The 24990-nt window shown below is 47.6% G+C and overlaps 1 protein-coding gene, 1 non-coding gene and 1 pseudogene across 2 annotated transcripts in view; 2 read left to right on the top strand and 1 right to left on the bottom strand.

The window, feature by feature from the left end:
* Window positions 1-24990, top strand: part of LOC140421366 (uncharacterized) — a 522678-nt gene that overhangs the window by 101456 nt on the left and 396232 nt on the right. The window lies entirely within an intron of this gene.
* Window positions 8073-8144, bottom strand: trnat-cgu (transfer RNA threonine (anticodon CGU)). The gene has a single exon. It is a non-coding gene; the product is annotated as a tRNA-Thr (tRNA).
* LOC140419472 (uncharacterized) overlaps window positions 20610-24990 on the top strand; it is a 37232-nt pseudogene continuing 32851 nt past the window's right edge.

Genomic DNA, 24990 nt, shown 5'->3' with positions numbered 1-24990 from the left:
ACTAGCTTTCGGAGCACTGCTCCTTCCTCAGGCTCCTTCCTGAGGAAGGAGCAGCGCTCCGAAAGCTAGTGACATCGAAACAAACCTGTTGGGCTTTAACCTGGTGTTGTAAAACTTATTACTGTGCTCACCCCAGTCCAACGCCGGCATCTCCACACCATGTTCATTAGAAACATGGTATCCACGTCCACAGGATACACCCCCCACAATCTGATGACCGGACGCCCCATGAAAGGGACAGAGTATTTATTAGGACTGGATTTGGCCAGTCCCGCAATCACCGCCCTCACGCATGAAAATGCTGTACAGCAGCTTATTGAGAACATAAAGGCAGCCCAGCATGCAGCAGCTGTGAGACTTGGGACCAGGAGGAAACAAAGCAAGGCTTGTTTCGATAAAACGGTACACGCCACCGAGTTTGTAGTAGGACAGCAAGAGATGCTTTCCCTATACAACCCCAGTTCATTCCTTTCCCCAAAATTTTCCGGACCGTACTCCATTTCGGACAAAGTCAGCACTTCGGTATACAAGATCACATATCCCAATGGCAAGTCTGCGTGGTTTCACATAAACCAGCTTAAGGCTTATGGCTCGCAGAACAACCATGCACACCACATCTCGCTTGCAGCAGCAGATGAGCACACCCGCCCACAGATGACGCATTCCTACCCTCCCCCAGACAGTCCAGCCTGTCCTCAGGCACAACTTCAACTCCACCCCCAGAAGCACGACTCCGCCTCTCCCTTCCTTCAACCAGCAGCGACAGCGACAGTGATAGCGATAGCAATGATGACAGCCACAGCACAGCACGTTATGAATACACCCCTCGTCAACGCCCCACTCCCAGCATGATTCCAGTGATCCCTTCAAAATCACATACATCAAAGCCCCTGACCCAGACCCACCGCCCGACGCTTACAGATTAAAACCTAGTAGCTTCAACCTCGACACACGATTCTGGCACCGAGACAGTTCGTTCAGGCTCATCCGGAATGATGAGATGGACCCCAATTCGCCCCAAGCAGCTTTAGCCAAACTACTCCAGTCAAGAGTATGGCAGCCGAGAGAAGATGATGACATAGAGTTTGACTCCCACCAAACGAATCCCTTTGTGACCCTATTCGCAACTGAGCAATGAGGTGTCCACATGATGGTAAAAAGGAACCGATGGAGAGATACGGTGTCCTTTTGGTTGGAACCTGCACCATGTTTGTAATGTATATTTGTTCGTTTAATGTACATGTTAAATGTTGTTTGTGAATTTAAATGTTTCATGGCCCCATGCCACGTCTTGATGCAGGCAGGACTACCCAATGGCTGTTAATGGAACACGTTTGTCAACAGACAACGAATCCGAGGAACTAGTTTGGCGACAGACACCACTCATAGCAACTCTTCTGATTCGATTACGAGAGGCAGCCCCCATGACGACCACATTCTTACCCATTCCTGCCGGTTGCTCAGGCAGTGGAGAAACGACACTGGTTTCCGCCCAGCCTGAGGACCCCCCTCTGGACAGCTACGCTCGGGTAGACCACAAACGGCACTGATCATCGTCCTACCCGGGAATTCCCCCCATTTCTTACCGGCACCCCATTTTGGCTTGTTACGTTCAAAATTCTTTTGTTTGTTTCTGGCGACCCTTAGTTTGCTTCCGTATGCTATTTACATTCTCAAACACTAGGATGGTAGATCGCACAGGCTGCGAGGCGGCTCGCACTGTGTCAGTCTTTTTCTCAGATGTCTTGTCCAAAGATTCGGTTTAAAAAAAAGAAAATGAGGGAGTCACAGATGGTGACCAATTTTAATGGGTAATTGCCAACAAAGGACAGACAGACAGACATACGAGCTCTTAAACAAGATAATAACAGATATTATGCTTGTGTCCATAGATCTCCAGAACCTCAGGAACCCCAGAGGAAGAAAAAGAAGAAGACAGAAAAAAGGAAAGATGAAGACAACTTTCGCGTTTTTCACCTGGATCTTCGCGGGACCCCTTCAGTTGCACACGGACGTTACCCCCCTAACCCCTACAACACAGACCGTGAATGATTCCCATCCCTGCCATACACGGTACCCTGAGATAGTTAACCCCGAGATAGTTACCCCCGAGACAGTTACTGATACCCCGACCTGGTGTGACAAGTTTATCACCTGGTATTCACTATCTTACATAGTAGAAGCACTCTTAGTACTGGAAATACTCTGCAGTGTCGTGCAGACACTTCGACTCAGGAAAAGGCGAAGGAGAGCCTCCCGCTCTCGCACCCCGGTATACACGTTTAGGTCCCCTATTTTCGGACTTCACCAAACCCCCCAACCCCTCGAGTGAATTAAAGTGCATCCGTTTATCTTTGTGTGTTTTGTTCGTTCAATAAATAAATGTAAACCTCTGTGCTTGACTGCCAAGCCAGAGGAACTTGTGTTGCTGCTATTTGTACAGTTTAAAGTGTTCTCGATTTTTTATTTATTGCTTGAGTGAGGATAGTTTATTGAGGATAGTTAGGGTTCCAGTTTTTTATTTTGTAATGCATGCCTGAATGTCATAGCGCCCCGTAGAGTTTTATAATGATGTGTACATGTAAAATGATTTTAGGTTAAAAATTGTGATTCATAGGATAGGGCAGTGTAGAGCCAGTGAAGTGCTTATGGGTGCCCCGCTTGGTCAGAGAACGAAGGCGCCATGGTAATGTGATCCTTCGCGCTTCGCATTGAGAATCACAAGGAGGGTGTGTAGCCATCTGGGATGGCCACTTCTCGATTACAAAATGGACACTTTGCAAAGGTTGCAGGGATAATGGACAATACGGAGAAAACAAACAGGTGAAATGAAAATCGCTTATTGTCACAAGTAGGTTTCAAATGAAGTTATGGTGAAAAGCCCCTAGTCGCCACATTCTGGCTCCTCTTCGGGGAGGCTGGTACGGGAATTGAATCGTGCTGCTGGCCTGCCTTGGTCTGCTTTAAAAGCCAGCTATTTAGCTCTGTGCTAAACCACCCCCTAGGTTCAGGTTCAGGGTTTGTTTGTTTATTGGAGCCGCAGCTCCCAGAGAAGACCAAAACTGTAGGCCCATTAGCATACTAATGGCCCATCTCCAGGAACAAAAGAGTAACATTTGAGTAACCGATACTAAGGCAGACACCCCGGCGCCAGAGGAGACCTGAACAAAGCAGGCCAACGGCCACCTAGGACACGCCCAGACATCAGGGCACCCACTCCTTTATTGGATGAAATCCATAGGAACGATCCAGAAACGGCCCAATTGATTGGGGCTAAGTTCAAGGCCCGCTAGTTCAAGGCCCGCTCAAAAGAGAACTCTTTTGTAAGAAGGAACTCCTAAGAGAGAATCGTTCTCTTGGATCCGGCTCTCACCGAGGAGAGACCTGTCCAACGGCTGCAACAGAAACAAGTAAGTCCAAGGTCAACACACGCTACCAGACAGACGACCTTAGCTGTTATCCAATACCAGTTCCACCCCAGCAGCCTCAGAACCAAACAACGGCCATTGGTCCTCTGACTGAGTGGGCGCCCGAAGCTGCTTTAGCAGTAGTGATAGTTTAGTTATATTTGGGCATGAGTATATTTAACTGTGTGTGTAAATAAATAAGCATTTGACTTTGAAGTAACTAACTGGTGTATCGAGTCTTTCGGTTTCTGTCTTGGTCTGCAGTCTCTGTGAATATAAAAACCTAACGGTAACTTCCTGTTTTCCAGTTTTTCCCCAAAAAAGTGACGTCAGAGGGAAGCTGTGATCTGATTGGTTGAGAGCAAATCTGCCCCAAATATTAAAACAAATCACTGCTAAACTCGTAAACTTAAATTAAACTAATTAATTTATTAGTGATGGCTGGTCAGGTGATGTGCTTGAGCTGCTTGATGTGGGAGCTGGCAGATCCCATTGAGAGCTGCAGCGACCACATCTGCAGTAAGTGTTGGCTGCTCGAAGAGCTCCGGCTCAGAGTTGATGAGCTGGAGTCTGAGCTTCAAACACTGAGGCACATCCGGGAGGGGGAGACTTACCTGGACACTGTGTTTCAGGAGGCAGTCACACCTGTCAGAGTAAGTAGTTTAAATCCTGCCAGTGGCCAGGGACAGCAGGGTGTGACTGCAAGTCAGGTAGGTAAAGCGAACCAGCAGTCAGGAACTCAGGAGCCTCAGCCCTTGACTCTGTCCAACAGGTATGAGGCACTTGCTCCCTGTGTGGATGGCGAACAGGGCTGCAGGAAGGATGAGTCAGCTGACCAAGGCACCATGGTTCAGCAGGCCATTCAAGGGGAGGGAGTAAATAGGCAAGTTGTAGTTGTAGGGGATTCTATTATCAGGGGGATAGATAGTGTCCTTTGTGAGCAGGATAAAGAGTCCCGCATGGTATGTTGTCTGCCCGGTGCGAGGGTGTGGGACATCTCTGACCGGCTTGAAAGGAACTGGAGAGGGAGGGGGAGGATCCAGTTGTTGTGGTCCATGTCGGTACCAACAACATAGGCAAGTCTAGGAAAGAGGACCTGTTTAGAGATTATAAAGAGCTAGGATTCAAATTTAAAAACAGGTCCTCAAGGGTCATAATCTCCGGATTACTGCCCGAGCCACGTGCAAATTGGCATAGGGAGGCAAGAATAAGGGAAGTTAACACGTGGCTCAAAGAGTGGTGTGGGAAAGAGGGGTTCCTTTTCATGGGACACTGGCATCAGTTTTGGGACACGGGGGACCTATACCGTTGGGATGGTCTCCACCTGAACCGAGCTGGGACCAGTGTTCTGGCGAAAAGAGTAAATAGGGTGGTCAATAGGACTTTAAACTAGAGATTGGGGGGGGGGGGGAGGGAAAGTCAGGGAACCAAGAGGTGAAGTAATCAGTGGGAAGCGTAGCTGCTTAGGAATACAAAAAAGCACGAAAAGACAAAACTCAGGTGAGGTTACGATAGTCCCCATCCCACAAAATATGACACAGTGTATGGAAAGGCTCAGTAAACCAAGGTCTACCACACTAAGAAAACAAAAAGGGACGGTCAATAGAGAATTAAAGGTGCTATATTTAAATGCGCGCAGTGTACGGAACAAGGTAGATGAGCTTGTGGCCCAGATTGTGACTGGCAGGTATGATGTGATAGGCATCACAGAGACGTGGTTGCAGGGGGTTCAGGACTGGCATTTAAACATCCAGGGATTCACAATCTATCGAAAAGTCAGAGAGGTGGGCAGAGGGGGCGGGGTTGCCTTATTAATTAGGAATGAAATTAAATCAATAGCACTAAACGACATTGGGTCAGATGGTGTGGAGTCTGTGTGGGTAGAATTGAGGAACGACAAAGGCAAAAAAACCATAATGGGAGTTATGTACAGGCCTCCTAACAGTGGTCAGGACGCAGGCACAAAATGCACCACGAAATAGAAAGTGCATGTCAGAAAGGCAAGGTCACAGTGATCATGGGGGACTTCAATATGCAGGTGGACTGGGTAAATAATGCTGCCAGTGGACCGAAGGAAAGGGAATTCATTGAATGTTTACAGGAGGGCTTTTTGGAACAGCTTGTGATGGAGCCCAGGAGGGAACATGAGTACCTTGCCTCGAATACCATTCTGGACTTAGTGTTATGTAATGAGCCAGACTTGATTAAAGGTCTTAAAGTAAGGGAACCCTTAGGAGGCAGTGATCATAATATGGTAGAATTCAATCTCCAATTTGAAAGAAAGAAGGTACAATCAGATGTAAAGGTGTTACAGTTAAATAAAGGTAACTACAGGGGCATGAGGGAGGAACTGACGAAAATCGACTGGGAGCAGAGCCTAGTGGGAAAGACAGTAAACAGCAATGGCAGGAGTTTCTGGGAGTAATTGAGGACACAGTACAAAGGTTCATCCCAAAGAAAAGAAAAGTTATCAGAGGGGGGATTAGGCAGCCATGGCTGACAAAGGAAGTTAGGGAATGCATCAAAGCAAAAGAGAAAGCCGAGAATGTGGCAAAGAGTAATGGGAAGTCAGAAGATTGGGAAGGCTACAAAAACAAACAGAGGATAACAGAGAGAGAAATAACGAAAGAGAGGATCAATTATGAAGGTAGGCTCGCCAGTAACATTAGGAATGATAGTAAAAGTTTCTTTAAATACATTAAAAACAAACGGGAGGCAAAGGTTGACATTGGGCCGCTCCAAAATGACGCTGGTAATCTAGTGATTGGAGACAAGGAAATAGCTGAGGAACTAAATAAGTACTTTGCGTCAGTCTTCACAGTAGAAGACATGAGTAATATCCCAACAATTCCGGAGAGTCAGGGGGCAGAGTTGAATATGGTAGCCATCACAAAGGAGAAAGTGCTAGAGAAACTAAGAGGTCTATACATTGATAAATCTCCAGGCCCAGATGGGCTACATCCTAGAGTTCCAAAGGAGATAACTGAAGAAATAATGGATGCGTTAGTTATGATCTTTCAAAAGTCACTGGAGTCAGGGAAAGTCCCAGAGGAGTGGAAAATCGCCGTTGTAACCCCCCTGTTCAAGAAGGGAACAAGGAAAAAGATGGAAAATTATAGGCAAATTAGCCTAACCTCGGTTGTTGGCAAGGTTCTAGAATCCATTGTTAAGGATGAGATTTCTAAGTTCTTGGACGTGCAGGGTCGGATTAGGACAAGTCAGCATGGATTTAGTAAGGGGAGGTCATGCCTGACAAACCTGTTAGAGTTCTTTGAAGAGATAACAAATAGGTTAGACCCAGGAGAGCCAATGGATGTTATCGATCTTGACTTCCAAAAGGCCTTTGATAAGGTGTCTCACGGGAGCATGCTGAGTAAAATAAGGGCCCATGGTATTCGAGGCAAGGTACTAATATGGATTGACGATTGGCTGTCAGGCAGAAGGCAGAGAGTTGGGATAAAAGGTTCTTTCTCGGAATGGCAACCGGTGGCGAGTGGTGTCCCGCAGGGTTCAGTGTTGGGGCCACAGCTGTTCTCTTTATATATTAACGATCTAGATGATGGGACTGGGGGCATTCTGGCTAAGTTTGCCGATGATACAAAGATAGGTGGAGGGGCAGGTAGTATGGAGGAGGTGGGGAGGCTGCAGAAAGATTTAGACGGTTTAGGAGAGTGGTCCAAGAAATGGCTGATGAAATTCAACGTGGGCAAGTGCGAGGTCTTGCACTTTGGAAAAAAGAATAGAGGCATGGACGATTTTCTAAACGGTGACAAAATTCATAATCCTGAAGTGCAAAGGGACTTGGGAGTCCTAGTCCAGGATTCTCTAAAGGTAAACTTGCAGGTTGAGTCCGTAATTAAGAAAGCAAATGCAATGTTGTCATTCATCTCAAGAGGCTTGGAATATAAAAGCAGGGATGTACTTCTGAAACTTTATAAAGCATTAGTTAGGCCCCATTTAGAATACTGTGAGCAATTTTGGGCCCCACACCTCAGGAAGGACATACTGGCACTGGAGCGGGTCCAGCGGAGATTCACACGGATAATCCCAGGAATGGTAGGCCTAACATACGATGAACGTCTGAGGATCCTGGGATTATATTCATTGGAGCTTAGGAGGTTGAGGGGAGATCTAATAGAAACTTACAAGATAATGAATGGCTTAGATAGGGTGGATGTAGGGAAGTTGTTTCCATTAGCAGGGTAGACTAGGACCCGGGGGCACAGCCTTAGAATAAAAGGGAGTCACTTTAGAACAGAGATGAGGAGAAATTTCTCCTGTGAAATTCATTGCCACAGAGGGCGGTGGAGGCCGGGACGTTGAGTGTCTTTAAGACAGAAGTTGATAAATTCTTGATTTCTCAAGGAATTAAGGGCTATGGAGAGAGCGGGTAAATGAGGTTGAAATCAGCCATGATTGAATGGTGGAGTGGACTCGATGGGCCGAATGGGTCGAATGGCCTTCCTTCCACTCCTCTGTCTGATGGTTTGAACCTTGTGGCGGTCTCGAAAGACACCTGGCAACTCGAGAGCAAACGTAATTAGAATTAAGGAAGGCGACCATATTGACCGCCATATTCAGAGCCAGCGAAAGAAATAAACATTTAGCAACAGGATCGAGGGTGAATTGGCACAAAGAGCGCAAGGGAGCCTAGCAACTGCACCGAGGCACGGACGGGATTCGAACCCGCGATCTTCGGTTTACGAGACCAACGCCTTTCCTCTTGGCCACCGCACCGCGTGCAACGGAGGAGTGTTAATTGCACTGTGAGTTGTTACCATTTGGAGTCTGGGGCCAAAATTGATGAGAGAAGAAGAATCAGCAGAACATTTAAAAACATATTGTCAGAACTTGAGAACGGGAAACAACCGTGATTTAAATGCAAGGTGAAAAATGCAATAGAAATACCTCTTACAAATAGGTGCAGGTAGCGTCAGTTGAATCTTGTCCCTTCCCGCCCCTCCGACACTATATTGTTCTCAGTGAGTTGAGCAGTGAGCGGGTGCAGGGTGGTCACAGGCTGCTGGATGTTCAAATGTCGCTATTTCCGCTTACTCACTTGCGAATGCAGCTGATAACCGCCGCACACATTTTCAGCTTTACGTCTGTGGTGTCCCCAGTCACAGTTTCCGTTTGGTGCTCTTATACCATTGTGATATCCTCGACATTGCTGCCGCTGCTCGATTCTTGTGTCTTGTTGGATCTCAGTGCAGTGGGACCTGAATCTGGATTTCTGCTCTGACAGATAATTGCCTGCGCCGAAGAGCCATTGATTCAGGAACTATAGCGGGAACCGCCTCTCGCTCTCCTCGTTATGATCTCTCTACTCAGTATTTCCTTCACTGCAAAACCCCCATTCTCCACTCACTGTGTAACCAGATATTATTGTTAATTAAATAATAATGATTATGGTGCGGGTGACCGTTACGTTGGTCAAAATTAGGCTGATTCTGAATTTTGAAATTATTATTGATTTCAGTCCGTTTCTGTCGGACTGGAGCCACCAAGACCCAGTGGAACACTTGGACGCTGAAATAAGGGTTGAAGAGGATATTGACGTCACACATCATTATGATCTATCCTGACGATCCTGATACACAGTCAACATCCGGGCAGCTTGCAATGTTCATGTTCCGTCTGATTGGAGAGAATCTGAGTAGCAGCAAAGGTAGAAGTGATCTCAATATGACACACATATAGAGAAATACCAGTACACAAATATAAATATCCCTATATATGCCTGTGCCGTCAATCACATTACAGCAGAAAGGCAGTGGATCCCAGAAATAAACCAACACCGAGAGGGGGAGAGGATAGGATGGGGGTGGAGGGGGGCTAGGGGGAGATATTCATTTGGGTGCCCGGGACCCAAAATGGTGGCGCCCGCGGGTCGCACATGGGGCGCGAAATGGCCCTTTTTGCCGCAGCTCTTACAAGTAGCTGCGCGGGCCGGGCAGCGCTGCCAGGGGTGTTTCGCCTGCTCGCAAAAATAGCAGCGCCCCCCCCCCCCCCCGGGGATGGTCTGGCGCTTTAACCGCGCAAGCTTGCGTGGGGGGGTGGGGGTGGGGGGGGGTGCCGGGGGGGTGCCGGGGAGTTGATCGCGACGGGGGTCCACGTAGCCCAAGGGGCTGCCGCGCGGTCGGGGCCGTAGGCGTGGGCGTTTTGGGAGGCCACATCAAGGGAGGCTGCAAGGGCCCGTGCCTCTGAGAGTCCTAGCGAATTTCTTTCTAAAAGTCTTTGACGAATTTGGGGAGAGTTCATGCCTGCCACGAATGCATCATGAATTAGCAGGTCCGTGTGTTCGATCGCGTTCACTGGCAGGCAGTTGCAGCCTCGTCCCAAAATTATCAGCGCGCCGTAGAATTCCTCGAGCGATTTTCCGGGACTTTGCTGTCTCGTCGCGAGTTGGTGGCGCGCGTCGACCTGGTTTATGGGCCGAACGTAGATGCCCTTCAGCAATGCGAGCGCTGTCGGGAAATCCTCTGCGTCTTCTATTAGTGAGTAAATTTCCGGGCTCACCCTCGAGTGCAGGACCTGCATTTTCTGCTCTTCCGTGATCCGGCCGGGGGCCGTTCGAAGGTAGTTTTCAAAGCATGCTAGCCAGTTCGTTGCGTGGGGGCTAATCCGCAGGCACTCCGGGGCGATCCGGAGCTCCATAGTCTTTTAAGCTCACTTAATAAATTGTAGCGCACAATGACTTACGTGAGACGAGAAGCGCTGAAGCCGATCTAGGCTTTATTAAGCGAGACTTGTCCCCAGCAGCTCAGCAACAGAATGAGGCTGCGGGGAGAAGCTCGAGCTCTTATACTCCGCCTTCAGGGCGGAGCCAGAAGTCGGCAGATCCAACCAGGACCCGGGACCTGTCAGCCAATAGCCTCTCGGCTTCACAGGTACCACATGACCCCTAATACATACCACCACACTCATTCACCCGCACTCACTCTCCTACCCTACTCACTCACTCTTCTCTCTTATGCAAGGTCCCTAAATCAGCGAGGGAATGGCTGCAATGAGAGAGAAAGGGAGAACTGGAGCGAGACATGAGCACGACTGGCGCCGGAATGTGACTGTGTGGCCCGAGATTTTTTCATCATAGAATTTACAGTGCAGAAGGAGGCCATTCGGCCCATCGAGTCTGCACCGGCTCTTGGAAAGAGCACCCTACCCAAGGTCAACACCTCCACCCTATCCCCATAACCCAGTAACTCCACCCAACAATAAGGACAATTTGGACACTAAGGGCAATTTATCATGGCCAATCCACCTAACCTGCACATCTTTGGACTGTGGGAGGAAACCGGAGCACCCGGAGGAAACCCACGCACACATGGGGAGGATGTGCAGACTCTGCACAGACAGTGACCCAAGCCAGAATCGAACCAGGGACCCTGGAGCTGTGTATGCTATCCACAAGGCTACCGTGCTGCCCATTGGCGAGCGACGGAGGATAGTTCAGACAGCCGGGAGAAGGCGCCGGAGGCGGGGAAACTGCCAGGGCAGGGGAAAGAGCAAGGAGGTGAGGGACAGGGCAGGGTTGGGAGGAAAACATAGAGACGTGGGGGACAGGGCAGAAATAGGGGGGAAGCACAGGGATGTGGGGACAGTGTAGAGATGTGGGGACAGGGCAGAGATGTGGGGAAAGGACAGAAATGTGAGGAAAGGACAGAGGTGTGGGCACAAGGCAGAGATGTGGGGGGCAGGGCAGGAGTGGGGGGAAGCACAGCGATGTGGGGGACGGGGCAGAGATGTGGGGATCGGGCAGAAATGTGTTGACAAGTCAGAGATGTGGGGGACAGGGCAGGAATGGGGGGAAGCACAGAGATGTGGGGACAGGGCAGAGATGTGGGGACAGGGCAGAGATGTGGGTCTCAGGGCAGAGATGTGGGGGACAGGGCAGAGATGCTGGGGAGAGCACAGGGAGATGTAGCAAAGGGCAGAGAGCTGGTAGACAGCGGAGTGAGCGAGGGGAAGATGCAGAGAGCTGGTGGAAGGCGCAGAGAGCTGAGGGAATAGCAGTGTTCCGAAGAAAGTCCATTGAATGGACGATAAGAATCGGGGTAAAGTGCAAAATACTGGCGAAAAGCTCAAAGAGGCCGCGGAAAGCGCCAGGAACCGGGAAAACTTCCAACGAACCGGGAAAAGTGAAGAGCATATGGGCAAAGCACAAGGAGATGGAGGAAAGCGCAGAGAGCTGTGGTCAAATGCAGAGAGCTTAAATAAAGCGAAGGGAGCAGGAGAAAGGTGCAGTGATCCAGCGGGAATCGCAGAGAGATGGGGAACGCTCAGAGAGCGCGGGGCGGGGTGCGGGGGGATTGCAGGCAGTCCGGTCTCAATGACAGGCGGAATGCGGAGTTAACACCACAATCAGCACAGCCAGGAGCTTATTGAATGGGGGAGGAGGCTCGACGGACCGAATGGCCGACTTCTGCTGTCACTGTGCATGATCCTAAAATTAGAGAATGTTGCAATTACTCAAATTAAGAGTTTTATTGTAATTACATAAGTACATTTCTTGAAGGAAAGTCGAATTCTTTGTTTTGGGGATTGGGGAATAATGAGGGAGAGAAATGAAGGAGCAGCAGTCAGCTTGAATCAGGCAATTTCCAAAGTTGTAATGATAGAAATGAAGAGACAACTTCTTCATCACAAGTGCTGTTGATTGTGACGTACAAACTTCGCAGATGGAACAGAATGTTGGAAAATGTGAGATTAGACACTTTGGTAGGAGGAAGAACATAACGGAATATTATTTATGACACAACACAGTTAGCTGGATTGTGACGTACACAGCTCAGTTAGCTGGATTGTGACGTACGCAGCTCAGTTAGCTGGATTGTGACGTACACAGCTCAGTTAGCTGTATTGTGACGTACACAGCTCAGTTAGCTGGATTGTGACGTACACAGCTCAGTTAGCTGGATTGTGACGTACACTGCTCAGTTCGCTGGATTGTGACGTACACAGCTCAGTTAGCTGGATTGTGACATACACAGCTCAGTTAGCTGGATTGTGACATACACAGCTCAGTTAGCTGGATTGTGACGTACACAGCTCAGTTAGCTGGATTGTGACGTACACAGCTCAGTTAGCTGGATTGTGACGTACACAGCTCTGTGAGCTGGATTGTGACGTACACTGCTCAGTTCGCTGGATTGTGACGTACACAGCTCAGTTAGCTGGATTGTGACGTACACTGCTCAGTTCGCTGGATTGTGACGTACACAGCTCAGTTAGCTGATTTGTGACGTACACAGCTCAGTTAGCTGGATTGTGACATACACAGCTCAGTTAGCTGGATTGTGACGTACACAGCTCAGTTAGCTGGATTGTGACGTACACAGCTCAGTCAGCTGGATTGTGACGAACACAGCTCAGTCAGCTGAATTGTGACGTACCCAGATCAGTTAGCTGGAATGTGACGTACGCAGCTCAGTTAGCTGGATTGTGACGTACACATCTGGATTGTGACGTACACAGTTCAGCTAGCTGGACGGCTGGTTCGCGATGAAGAGCGATCCCGATAGCGTGGGTTCAATTTCTGGACCGGCTGAAGTTATTCATCAAGACCCACATTCTCAATCTTGCCTCTCGCCTGAGGTATGGTGGCCCTCAGGTTAAATCACCACCAGTCAGCTTTCAAAAGGACAGAGCAGTCTCCGGGACTATGGGCCATTTGAATTTTATTTTACATGGTGGCTGAAATAATGGGGAAACACCATTCAGATGGATGGCATCAAAATGACAGTTTTGTCATGTGACTGAGATGGAGAAAGAGATGTGTGTTTCTAAAGAGGGGACAAAACAGTGGTGATCCACAAGCAGTAGAACTAATCGGAGCTTAAATGTGGATGTAGTATTTATTGCGAAAATGCTGGGATCAGTTCATAGTTCCAGAGAAATTTGAAATATATGTTTACTTAAAAATTACAAATGCCAGAGTCTAACTTGTCCAATGGACCATTCTCCCCCAGCGACACCGTCTCCACCCACTCTCTACAGCCTGGTCTCCTCCTGACAGCAACACAACACCGACGGCTCCGTGACCTACGGCTGTTTAGCGATGGACTATTCCCCAGAAACCACCAGCCTTACCTGGAAGAAAGATGGGCAGCTGATCACCATTGGAGTTAAGAAATACCCGTCAGTGAGAAACAAGAAGGGAACCTACACCCTGAGCAGTCAGTTAACCATCACCGAGTCAGAGGGGGGATGCAGCAAAATCAGCTGTGAGGTTCGACACAGTGGCTCAGACAAGAGCATTGGAATGAAATGTAAGTGTTGTGGAAACTGTGAGAAACAGACGCTTTGATTGCTTTATTTACATCTTTGGTCATAACACATTTATTGTTCTCTGCATAGTTCTGATTCCTGCGAGAAATAGTGACCACAGAGAAACTGTTCAAATATAATTAGTCATTTTATTCGTTCCAACATCTTCTTCAAGAAATGTCGAACTTGTGTTTCTTGAAGGTCCTCTACCTGACATCCATCCAAATGTTCTCACCGTGAGTTCTAATGAATAAATCTCAAGACAGAAATTTGCAACCATGGTCTGTTCAATCAACGATTTCCGTCCAAAGTCAATAACGGTGGCTGAAGAATGGACAAGCCATGGGTTCAGGATTTGTCACCTCTCCCGCCTGTGAAGTGAACGGGAACTTCTCGGCGAGCAGTCGGCTGACAGTCTCCGCTGGGGAATGGTTCAGCAAAGCGGTCTATACCTGCCAGGTCACTCATCAAGAGGTCACCCAAAGTCACAACATCACCGCGTCTGGTAAGAGACACAAACAGAGGAAACAATAAATCATCCTGCACTCTGATGTTAATCCAAATCAGGAATTTACTGAAGTTAGTGCAAAGCACAGAATAACTTCTAATTTACTGCCACGTAGTTTGTGTTTCATTCTGATGTAAGAGCTGCATTAGGATTGCTCGCCATTCACGATTTTATGAATATAGAAATAAATGTTTCGTCCTAACTTCAAGTAATTTAGTGAGTGAGGTGGACTTGATTTCAGCTTTATCCTGAGACAGCTAATTGTATTTGAGAGGCAGTGGTGTCTGAAACACTTAACTGATAACAGCTCGGGACGAAGTGTTGGAAACTTCATCCAACCTATTTATGGATCAGCCTTCGGTATTAGGTTCCTGAGATCAGGAATGGAATATTTGTATTGGGAATGCGGCAATACTGATTCATTAGAATGGTATCGGGGCTGACTGTATTTCACAATGAGAATAGTTTTCACAGACCAAACTGGTTTTCCATTGTCTATAGAAGATTAATGGCGATCTTTAGAAGTTTCGAAGTTGATTTATTCCCAGTTGGAGATTGAAGGCTGAATACTGTTGTCCTGATTCTGAAGCTGAAACTTGGGTTCATTTTCATGTTTTCAATCACAGATTCTTCCATTTGCACTGATGCATCAGTAACAATACTGCCGTCACCAATAGAACAGGTCTTACTGGAGGCGACTGTAACCTTAACCTGCGTCATTTCGAAAGCTCCTTATGGAGTCAACGTGTCCTGGAGTGAAGCGAAGAAGCCGCTGAAATCAGAGATTGCCGACCAGCCTGGGGCAGATACTGAGAGTGTGGTCAGCAAATTAAACATCTCGACACAATCCTGGCTGAGTGGGGCTGTGTTTGACTGTGTGGCGAGCCATCAGGACCTGCCAACTCCTTTAAGAATTTCAATCCACAAAAAAATAGGTGAGCGGTGAGATTGAAGCAGTAAGTGAGGCATTGTGTCTATTTCTAGTGTCAGTGCAGCGGTCAGTATTTACCATTCAGTGTATTTATGGCCCATTCTGATTGGTAATTCCACTAACTAAATACTCTGGGCCTGTTGATCTTAAGGGGGAAATTGATATGCAGATGAATGAACAATGAAACCCAACAGTGATATTGGGTTTAGATGGAGCGAGACCATAGACCACAAGACTTAGGAGCAGATGTAGGCCATTGGGCCCATCAACACCGGCCCAGCCTTCAGTGAGATCCTGACTGATCTGATGTGATAATCTTCAACTCCTCTTTCCCGCCTTATCCCCAAATCCCTTGCCGGCTTTACTGATTTAAAATATGTCCCTCTCAACCTTGAACATATTGACCGACCCAGAATCTATAGCCCCCTGGGTTAAATAATTCCACAGCTTCACTACTCTCTGAGAGAGGAAATTCCACCTCATCTCTGTGTTAAATGGGCGCACCCTCACTTTGTGATCCTGCACGCTGCTCCTAGACGCTCCCACAGGGGAAAACAACTCCTCAGCGTCTATCCTAAGAAGCTCCCTGAGAATCCATACTCGGGATCAACCTCGTGATCCTTCTCTGGACTGCCTTCAAAACCAATCTGTCTTCCTTAGATAAAGGCACCGAGACTATTCAAAGTATACCAGGTGTAGACTAACTAATGCCTTGTATAGTTTTAGCCAGACTTCCCCATGTTTATATTCTATTCCCTTTGAAATAAATGTCAACATTCAATTTGTCTCCATATTACCTGCAGAACTTGCTTTGTGTGTTTTCTGCACGAGGACCTCCAATTCCCCCGTTACGCCAGCTTTCTACAGTCTTTCTCCATCTAAATAATGTTCCTCCTCCTTCCAAAGTGTCTAACCTCACATTTTCCTACTTCATATTCCATCAGCCTCGTTTTTACTCAGTAACTAAAGGTGTTTCTGTCCCTCTGTGGATATTCTGTAATCTTCACCTTTCTACCTATTTTTTTGTCATCTGCAAACGTGGGAATAGTACATTCATTTATTAAACACAGTTTTGAAATTCATGTATATTACATCTACTGCCCCCCCCCCCCCCCCCTCTCTCGCCTTCTCGTTATCACCTCAAATAAGAGCAATACATTTGTCAGGCAATGATTCCCCCTTCACGAAGCCGTGCTGTCTCTGTTTGATTATATTGTGTATGTTTAAATGCTCAGCGATTGGATGCGTTATAATGGACTCTAACCGTTTCCCACTGACAGATGTTAAGGTCACTGGCCTATAGTTACCTGTTTTTGTCTCGGCTGAAGACGTCTCCGCTCAGAAATTCGTCTCCCTCAGCTGCTTAGTGAGAGGTTTCTCCCCCCGAGAGATCTTCGTCAAGTGGACCGTCAATGACAAGCCGGTGAATCCCGGGAACTACAAGAACACCGAGGTGATGGCGGAGAACGGCAATAGGTCCTTCTTCATGTACAGCCTGTTATCCATTGCAGCGGAGGAGTGGGCCAGCGGCGCTTCTTACTCCTGTGTGGTGGGACATGAAGCCATCCCCTTGAAGATCATCAACAGAACGGTTGATAAATCCAGCGGTAAACCCAGTTTTGTGAACATTTCCCTTGCTCTGATGGACACCGTTAATTCAGGTCAACTAGAATCTATGGGTTACATGTCTAACTGAAATAAAAATAATAAAGTATTTTTCCTCTAATTGTGATTTAATTGCACAGCCGCTTAATTAATGGAGCTTCCACTTTGCTGATGTCAGATTGGTTTCTGAGACCCGGATTTCTACAGGTCTCGGCCTCAAGTCTGATACAACCAGTGCTCCCAGCTGAGATACACCCTGGGTTAGAGACAGTGTAAAACTCACTCTTCACAGAATTCAGCAAAATATCTTCACTGACTTTCCCCCCTGTGAGAAGAAATCGGACAATTTCCCATTTCAGACAAACAAACACATCACATTTAGACCTCGGTGTTCCTGCTTCTCCCATTGTCCATCCCTTTAAAATTGATGCCAGATTTAAGTTTCTGTATCACACCCACTGGGAACTGAATTGAGGGTCACACAGAAACATGGACCAACAATCCTCAGTCAAAGAGAGGGGAAAGGGAAATTGTTCATCCACTGTACCCCCCCCCCCACTTCAGCAGAGAGAGGGAGGGGCTTTAGTTAATCCTCTGTACCCCCACTTCACCAATAGAGGGAGGGGAGGGGCTTTAGTTAATACACTGTCACCCCACTTCCCCAACAAAGAGAGTGGGAGGGGCATTAATCAATCCACTGTCTCCCCACTTCCCCCACAGAGAGGGGGGGGGGCATTAGTTAACCCACTGTCTCCCCACTTCCCCAACAGAGAGAGGGGGAGGGGCATTAGTTAATCCACTGTAACCCAATTCCACGACAAAGAGAGGAAGAGGGACATTACTTAATGCACCGTACCCCCACTTCCCCAGCAAAGAGGGGGGGAGAGGCATTAGTTAACACACTGTGCCCCCACTTCCCCAACAAAGAGAGGGGAGGGGTATTAGTTAACACACTGTGCCCCCACTTCCCCAACAAAGAGACGGTGGGGGCTGAGTTAATCCACTGTACACCCGCTTCCAACAATGAGGGGGAGGGACATTCGTTAATCTACTGTGCACATGCTTCCAACAATGAGTGGAGCGGTATTATTTAATCCACTGTACCCACACTTCCCCAGCAAAGAGCAAAGGGGCAGTGCTAACCCATTTTACGTCCACTTTCCCGACCAAAGAGGAGGAAGGTGACGAGTGAACTCTCTGTATCTCCACCTCCAGCAGGGAGAACCCAAAGGCAATTTGCTGAGCTGACCAGAGAGAGGGAGATTATTAACTCAATATCCTCCCAGTCCCCAAGCAGGGAGTTTGGAAGTAAACTGTTCACTCGACTAAGAACTCAGTTACTGACATTACAAGAAGTCATGTAGCTTACCGGCTGAAGGGTTTAAAAGACCATCATGATAAAGATGTATTTTTTTAGCACCCTTGTTCCTCTTAACCGTATGCTAAGACCGATTCCCCAAAATCCAAATCCAAACTGGTGATTGAATTCTCCCTGGGTTTTCAGTGTTCTCTCTTGAGGCACTTCCTTGTATTTTTGCATTCGGTCAATGATGTCAGCTTGCATCTCACAGAAAACACGTTTATAAGCAGAAAGTTCAACATATTCTACATCGGTACCAATAATACCCACAACTGGCAAAGCTACAGGCAGCTGATACAAATACACAGACAGATACACAAACACGACACACACATGCACACAGACCCACAAACATACACACGCTCACACGTAGACACAAACACACATATAGGCACATACATAGAAACACATGCATAAACATACACCCAGGCACAACGAACCACTCATATTTTGACACCAAAACACACGCAAACGTGCGCAAAAATTCACAATCATGCACATAAACACAAAAAAGCACCCGTTTATACACACACTGACACACGTGCACATACACACATACACACACAAATCCACACACACAAGCGGCTACACAAATGTACACAAACAGACACGTACAGCCACATGTCCACACAGATACACAAACATATAAAACCAGACAAGCAGGCTGACTGAAGAATATGAAACACAAATGTAACCAATAACATATACATTAGCAGAATTTCACGATGACAGAAATATTTCCATTCAAACAGAGACAATAATCCACATTAACACACTAATGGGCTCACGTATACACATATTAGCAGACTCGTGCACACATTAACACGAACACACATGAATACACATGGAGGCATCAATACACATCAATAGATAGTTAGAAACAACCATCAACGCATAAATAGCACTGCTGCCTCACAGCGCCATTATCCCGGGTTCCATTCCAGCCTTGAGGGATTGTCGGTGTGGAGTTTCCACGTTCTCCCGTGTCTGTTCCTGTTTCCTCCGCGTGCTCCAGTTTCCTCCCACAGTCTAAATATGTGCAGGTTAGGTGGATTGGCCATGCTAGATTACCCCTTAGTGCCCACAACGTCAGGTGAGGTTACGAGGTTCTGGCGATAGTGCATTAATTTATCTAGTACCTTATTTGCAACAGTTGCCTTCCCTTTATGTTGAGCTCCTGTTCTCTCTTTCTTGTGTCTGTTACAGTTGTACATACATTTGGCAGCTCGGAGGGCATGTGTTCTGTTCTCACTGTGACCCTCAATCGTTATTTTCCCTTTTGTAAACATAAAAAAAACTTTTGTGTAATATTTTCGCTGGAATTTTAATTAATATTGAGGGGAAAATGAAGAAAATCAGACTAATCTGAACTCCTTTCTCAAAGGTCCATCGGCACTGATCCTTTCTCCCGATTATACAGTTGTCTCCCCTTTCCCAGACAGATATTTCTCACCAGTCCTGTTTGGGATGTGTCTGAACTCAAGGCCCCTCAGTGAAAGCGCCACTGCGCCACCAAGCGACCCATCCGGGTTAAGACACCTTCACCTTTGCCTTTTTATGGTAAACTCCAGAGACAGAATGATTGCACAGCTGAAGAATTCCACAGATTCTCTACCCTCTGATGAAAGAATATCTCCTCATCTCTGTCCTAAATTTGAGATCCCTTCCTCTTAGATTATTCCCTCTGGTCCTAGACTCTCCCACCAGAGGAAATAAGATGATTTTTCAGGCTGTGCAACTGGGTTAAAGCTCTTTCCACAGTCAGTTCACTGGATCACTCCCACTCAGGTGTGTGTGTCTCGGGGCTTTTCCAGTCACACTGATGTTTGAAATCTCTTCCCACAGTCAGAACAGACAAGCACATTGACAGTTTGTGATATTTAGATCCTAATGAATTGAGTGACAGTTGGTCATATTTGGTTCGAGTTGCCCAATCCTCCCGTTCTAATGCCTGAAAAATAAGTTTACAAAAATGATCACTGTAAGAATCGGATGGAAATTCACAACAAACCATTCTAGTTTCTATCGAACCTTCTTTCCTCTCTTGCTTTCCCCAAGCCTGTGGTCCAGTCAAATTAAAAGACCAAAATCAGCGAGTCCCAACAGAAGTGTCACTGCCTGTGCGGAGTCTGCACGTTCTCCCCGTGTCTGCGTGGGTTTCCTCCAAGTGCTCCGGTTTCCTCCCACAGTCCCAAGATGCGCGGGTTAGGTGGATTGGCCATGCTAAATTGCCCTTATGTTAGAGGGGGCTGCTGGGTTACAGCGATAGGGTGAAGGTGTGGGATTAAGTCGGGCGCTCTTTCCAAGAGCCGGCGCCGACTCGATGGGCCGAATGGCCTCCTGCTGCACTGTAAATTCTATGATTGTACCTCTATGGTTATTGAACAATCAGCGAGTCAGCCTGAAATCAGCCTCACAATGCCCAGGTGATTGACGGCAGCTCCGGACCAATAGAAAGAGGAGGCGCGGAACTGGAGGACCGACCGGGGGCAGCGAGTCCTCCAACCAATCGGAGTGAATGGGGGGCGGGCCCGCTGTGATTGAAGCATGCGCAGTGTGGGTAATGGCGATGCAGAAGGAAGTCTTTTTCAGGTCGGAAATTGGTAAGAGGCGTTTAACAATATGGAGGGAGCGAGAGATCGCGGGAGCGGGAGGAAACGTTGTGTAAAGTTGTTGAAATCGCAAACCTCGGAAAGGTTTACGGCACCATATTTGTACCGAGCGGGGCTGCAGTTCCTCATCTTCGGCTCGGGTTAACGGCCGCCATCCTTATTGGATGTGCATCAGGGCGCATGCGCGTTTGTTGTCTTTGTCGGTGCGATGTTACAATGAGTGGGAGGAGCTTGTTCCACATTGTTCAGAATGGAGACAACTTGTCCATCAAACTGCATTCGTCTTTGACTCCCAATGTCTTATTGATGATGCAAAGCGGTGGCAGAGATGGAAAGAAAAGGAAGCCAATCCTGCTCTTATTAGACATTCTGTCCCATGTGTCCAAAGTTCTGAGTCTCTGTTCAACCACATGAAGACCCAGGAGAGAAATTCACAACCCTGAGTAGACGTCACCCTCAAATCGAGGGACTGCTGATGACAAGAGGGTCAGTGTGCAGCGGGGGTCATGAGCGGTCATCCTTAACCCATAAGCAGGAGGGGAGAATGTTGTGAATTTCTATCCTGGACTGACGGTGATTAATTTTGGAAACACCTTTTACAGGGGATTAGTAGGGGAGGATTTACACGTGTGTGCGTGGGTTTCTTGCGGGTGCTCCCATTTCCTCCCACAGTCCAAAGACGTGCAGGTTAGGTGGATTGGCCATGCTAAATTGCCCTTAGTGTCCAAAATTGCCCTTAGTGTTGGGTGGGGTTACTGGGTTATGGGGAAAGGGTGGAGGTGTGGACCTTGGGCAGGGTGCTCTTTCCAAGAGCCGGTGCAGACTCGATGGGCCAAATGGCCTCCTTCTGCACTGTAAATTCTATGAATGCATTTTCCTTTCTAACTGCCAACTTTCCTTCACTTGTTATTGGGATGTGGGTGTTGCCCTGGCCCAATGTTATAATCGTAATCAATTCGCATAATTTATATCAAAAATATCCATTTGAATGGCGGGTTTATTACCCAACATGGGTAGCAGCTGAGAATGTGCTCGTTCCACATGACAGAAGTTTCTCGCACATGCGCAGAGTCCGGCTGTGACTAGAACATGCGGCGTTCGGGCTGTGACCGGCGCATGCACAGTTCAGGTTGTCGCTGACGGTGCGAGGAGCGGGAAAGAAACAATCGAGCAACTTTCAGGATTGGAGCCGGTGGGTGTCCGGGGAGCAATAGAAGTTGCGGAGTGAGCCCCGAGTAACTCCCGAGTAAAATGTTAACGGTCCCGCCTTAAACAGCACCGAACAGAGTGAGAGCTGAGCGGTGACAGGCCCGATTTCCACCCGCCATCTTTACAGAGGACAATGCGCCGCAGGGAAGGGACTGGTTTAGCACAGTGGGCTAAGACAGCTGGCTTGTAATGCAGAACAAGACCAGCAGCGCGGGTTCAGTTCCCGTTCCAGCCTCCCCGAACAGGCGCCAGAATGGGGCGACTATGGGCTTTTCACAGGAACGTCATTGGAGACTACTTGTGACAATAAGTGATTATTATTATTATTATGCGCTGCGAGTCTGGACCGGATGCCAACTCTCACGGATTGACTGACTGGAGTCGCCAGCATTTTATTTTAGATCATTTGTGGGAGTAACTGGCTGGGCCAACATTTATTGCCCATCCCTAATTTCCCTGGAACCGAGTAGCTTGCTCGGCCATCTTGGAGGACATTTAAAGAGTCAACCACATTGCTGTGGTTTGGAATCGCGTCGGCCAGACCAGGTAAGGATGGCAGATTTTCTTTTCTGTTCATTCACGGGATGTGGGTGTCGCTGGCTGGGCCAGCATTCACTGCCCATCCCTAATTGCCCTAGAACTGAGTGCATCTCAGGGCATTTTAAGAGTCAACCAGCTGACTGGATTTGGAATCACATGTAGGCCAGACCAGGTAAGGATAGAAAATTTCCTTCACTGAAGGACAGGAGTAAACCAGATGGGTCTTTGCAACAACCAATAATGGTTTCATGGTCATCAGTAGACTTTCAATGAATTCAAATTTTATCTTCTGCCTTGGTGAGATTCATACCTGGGTGTCTGGAAAATCATTGGGACAGTAAAGAAGATTTTTGAACATTTCTGTTCAGTGGATATAAAAATATTGAAAATGGGATAAAGGTTGTTTGGCTGACAGTCAGTCACTGTCCTGTAAGGTAATGAGTCCATTTGCTTCCCAATTGGCCGAGGAAGGCAGTGTGTCACAAGGATGGATGTGTTGACCGATTAATGGCTGGAGGATGGGGGCAGGTCATGTGATCAAACCTCCAGGAATACATTTAATCAAAGTTGGTGAGGAGAGAATGTTGTGAATTTCTATCCGAAACTGACAGTGAGGTTTCTGTAAATTTACAGGATACTGGAAGAGGAGGTTTAACACACGGGAACGCAAACCAAACGTCACATCACAATCTGACAGAGTCACTCGGTTCATTAGAAACTGAATTTCAGCAGCATCTGGGTGTGGAAGGTAAAAGGTTTGTCTGTTCTGTCTGTGAGGGAACATTTCAGGTCTCAGTGTGACTGGAAAAGCCCCGAGATTCACAAACCCTGGTTAGGCCAAACCTGGGCCTGAGGAAGGTTAGAATGGCCTCGGAGGGAGTGTAGCACAGATTTACTTGAGTGATATCTCAGGGTTAAATTACATGGCGAAATTAGACAAAAATGTCAGAGTCAGCTGGCAGCACGGTGGCGCAGTGAGTTAGCCCTGCTGCCTCACAGCGCTTAGGTCCCAGGTTTGATCCCGGCTCTGGGTCACTGTCCATGTGGAGTTTGCACATTCTCCCCATGTATGCGTGGGTTTCGCCCTCACAACCCAAAGATGTGCAGGGTAGGTGGAGTGACCACGCTAAATTGCCTCTTAATTGGAAAAAATTAATTGGGAACTCTAAATTTATTATTTTTATTTTTTAACATTATGGGCAGAGAAGGGCAATCGGTCCATTGAGTCCATGCGCGCTCCCAATCGGCACGCTGGTTAGCACTGTTGCTTCACAGCGCCAGGGACCCGGGTTCGATTTCCCGGCTTGGGTCACTGTCTGCGATGTCTGCATCTTCTCCCCGTGTCTGCGTGGGTTTCCTGCTACAATTTCCTCCCACAAGTCCCGAAAGACGTGCTTGTTAGGTGAATTGGACATTCTGAATTCTCCTTCAGTGTACCCGAACAGGCGCCGGAGTGTGACGACCTGGGGATTTTCACAGTAACTTTATTGCAGTGTTAATGTAAGCCTACTTGTGACACCAATAAATATTATTATTATTATCTGGAGCAATCCAGTCAGAGTTATTCTCCTGCTCTGTCTCTGTATCCTTACAGCTTTATTTCTCTCAGGTATTTATCCAATTAAAAAAAAAAAAAAATCATTCATTGTGTCTATTTCCAAACTCCTTCATAGGCAGCAAGTTTAAGGTCATTGCCACTGGCTGTGTAAAAACATTCTTCCTCATACCTCCTGGACCATTTACATGCATGGATACGGAGCAACGTAGAAAATAGGAGCAGGAGGAGACCATTTGGCCCTTCGAACCTGCTCCACCATTCATTACGATCAGAGCTGATTTGGCTCAATAGCCTAATCCCGCTTTCACCCATATCCTTTGATCCCCTTCACCCTAAGTGCTGTATCGAACTGCTTCTTGAAAACATGCAATGTTTTGGCCTTAATTAGTTCCTGTGGCGACGAATTCCATCGGCTCACCACTCTCTGGGTGGAGGAATTTCTCCTCACCTCTCTCCCAAATGGTCTACCCCGTACCCTCAGACTGTGACCCCTATTTCTGGACACACCCACTATCGGGAACATCCGTCCTGAATCTTCTATGTCTCGCCCTGTTTTTTTAACATAAATTGAGAGTGCCCAATTCTTTTTTTTGCAATTAAGGGCAATTTTAGCATGGCCAATCTACCTACCCTGCACATCTTTGGATTTGTGGAGGTGAGACCCACGCAAACACAGGGAGAATGTGCAAACTCCACATAGACAGTGACCCGGGACCGGGATTGAACCCGGGTCCTCGGCGACATGAGGCAGCAGTGCCAACCACTGCGCCACCATGCCACCCACATTTTATAGGGTTCTATGAGATCCCCCCCTGATTCTTCTGAACTCCAGCGAATACAATCCTAACCGATTCAACCTAACCTGCACATCTTTGGACTGTGGGAGGAAAGCGGAGCACCCGGAGGAAACCAATGTAGACACGGGGAGAAAGTGCAAACTCCACACAGTCAGGGTGGGAATTGAACTCGGGTCCCTGGTGCTGTGAGGAAG

This window comes from Scyliorhinus torazame, chromosome 5 (assembly GCF_047496885.1).
Source record: "Scyliorhinus torazame isolate Kashiwa2021f chromosome 5, sScyTor2.1, whole genome shotgun sequence".
Taxonomy (NCBI): domain Eukaryota; kingdom Metazoa; phylum Chordata; class Chondrichthyes; order Carcharhiniformes; family Scyliorhinidae; genus Scyliorhinus; species Scyliorhinus torazame.
Note: the sequence above shows the minus strand (reverse complement) of the source record. Positions and strands in the feature narration are given on the sequence as shown.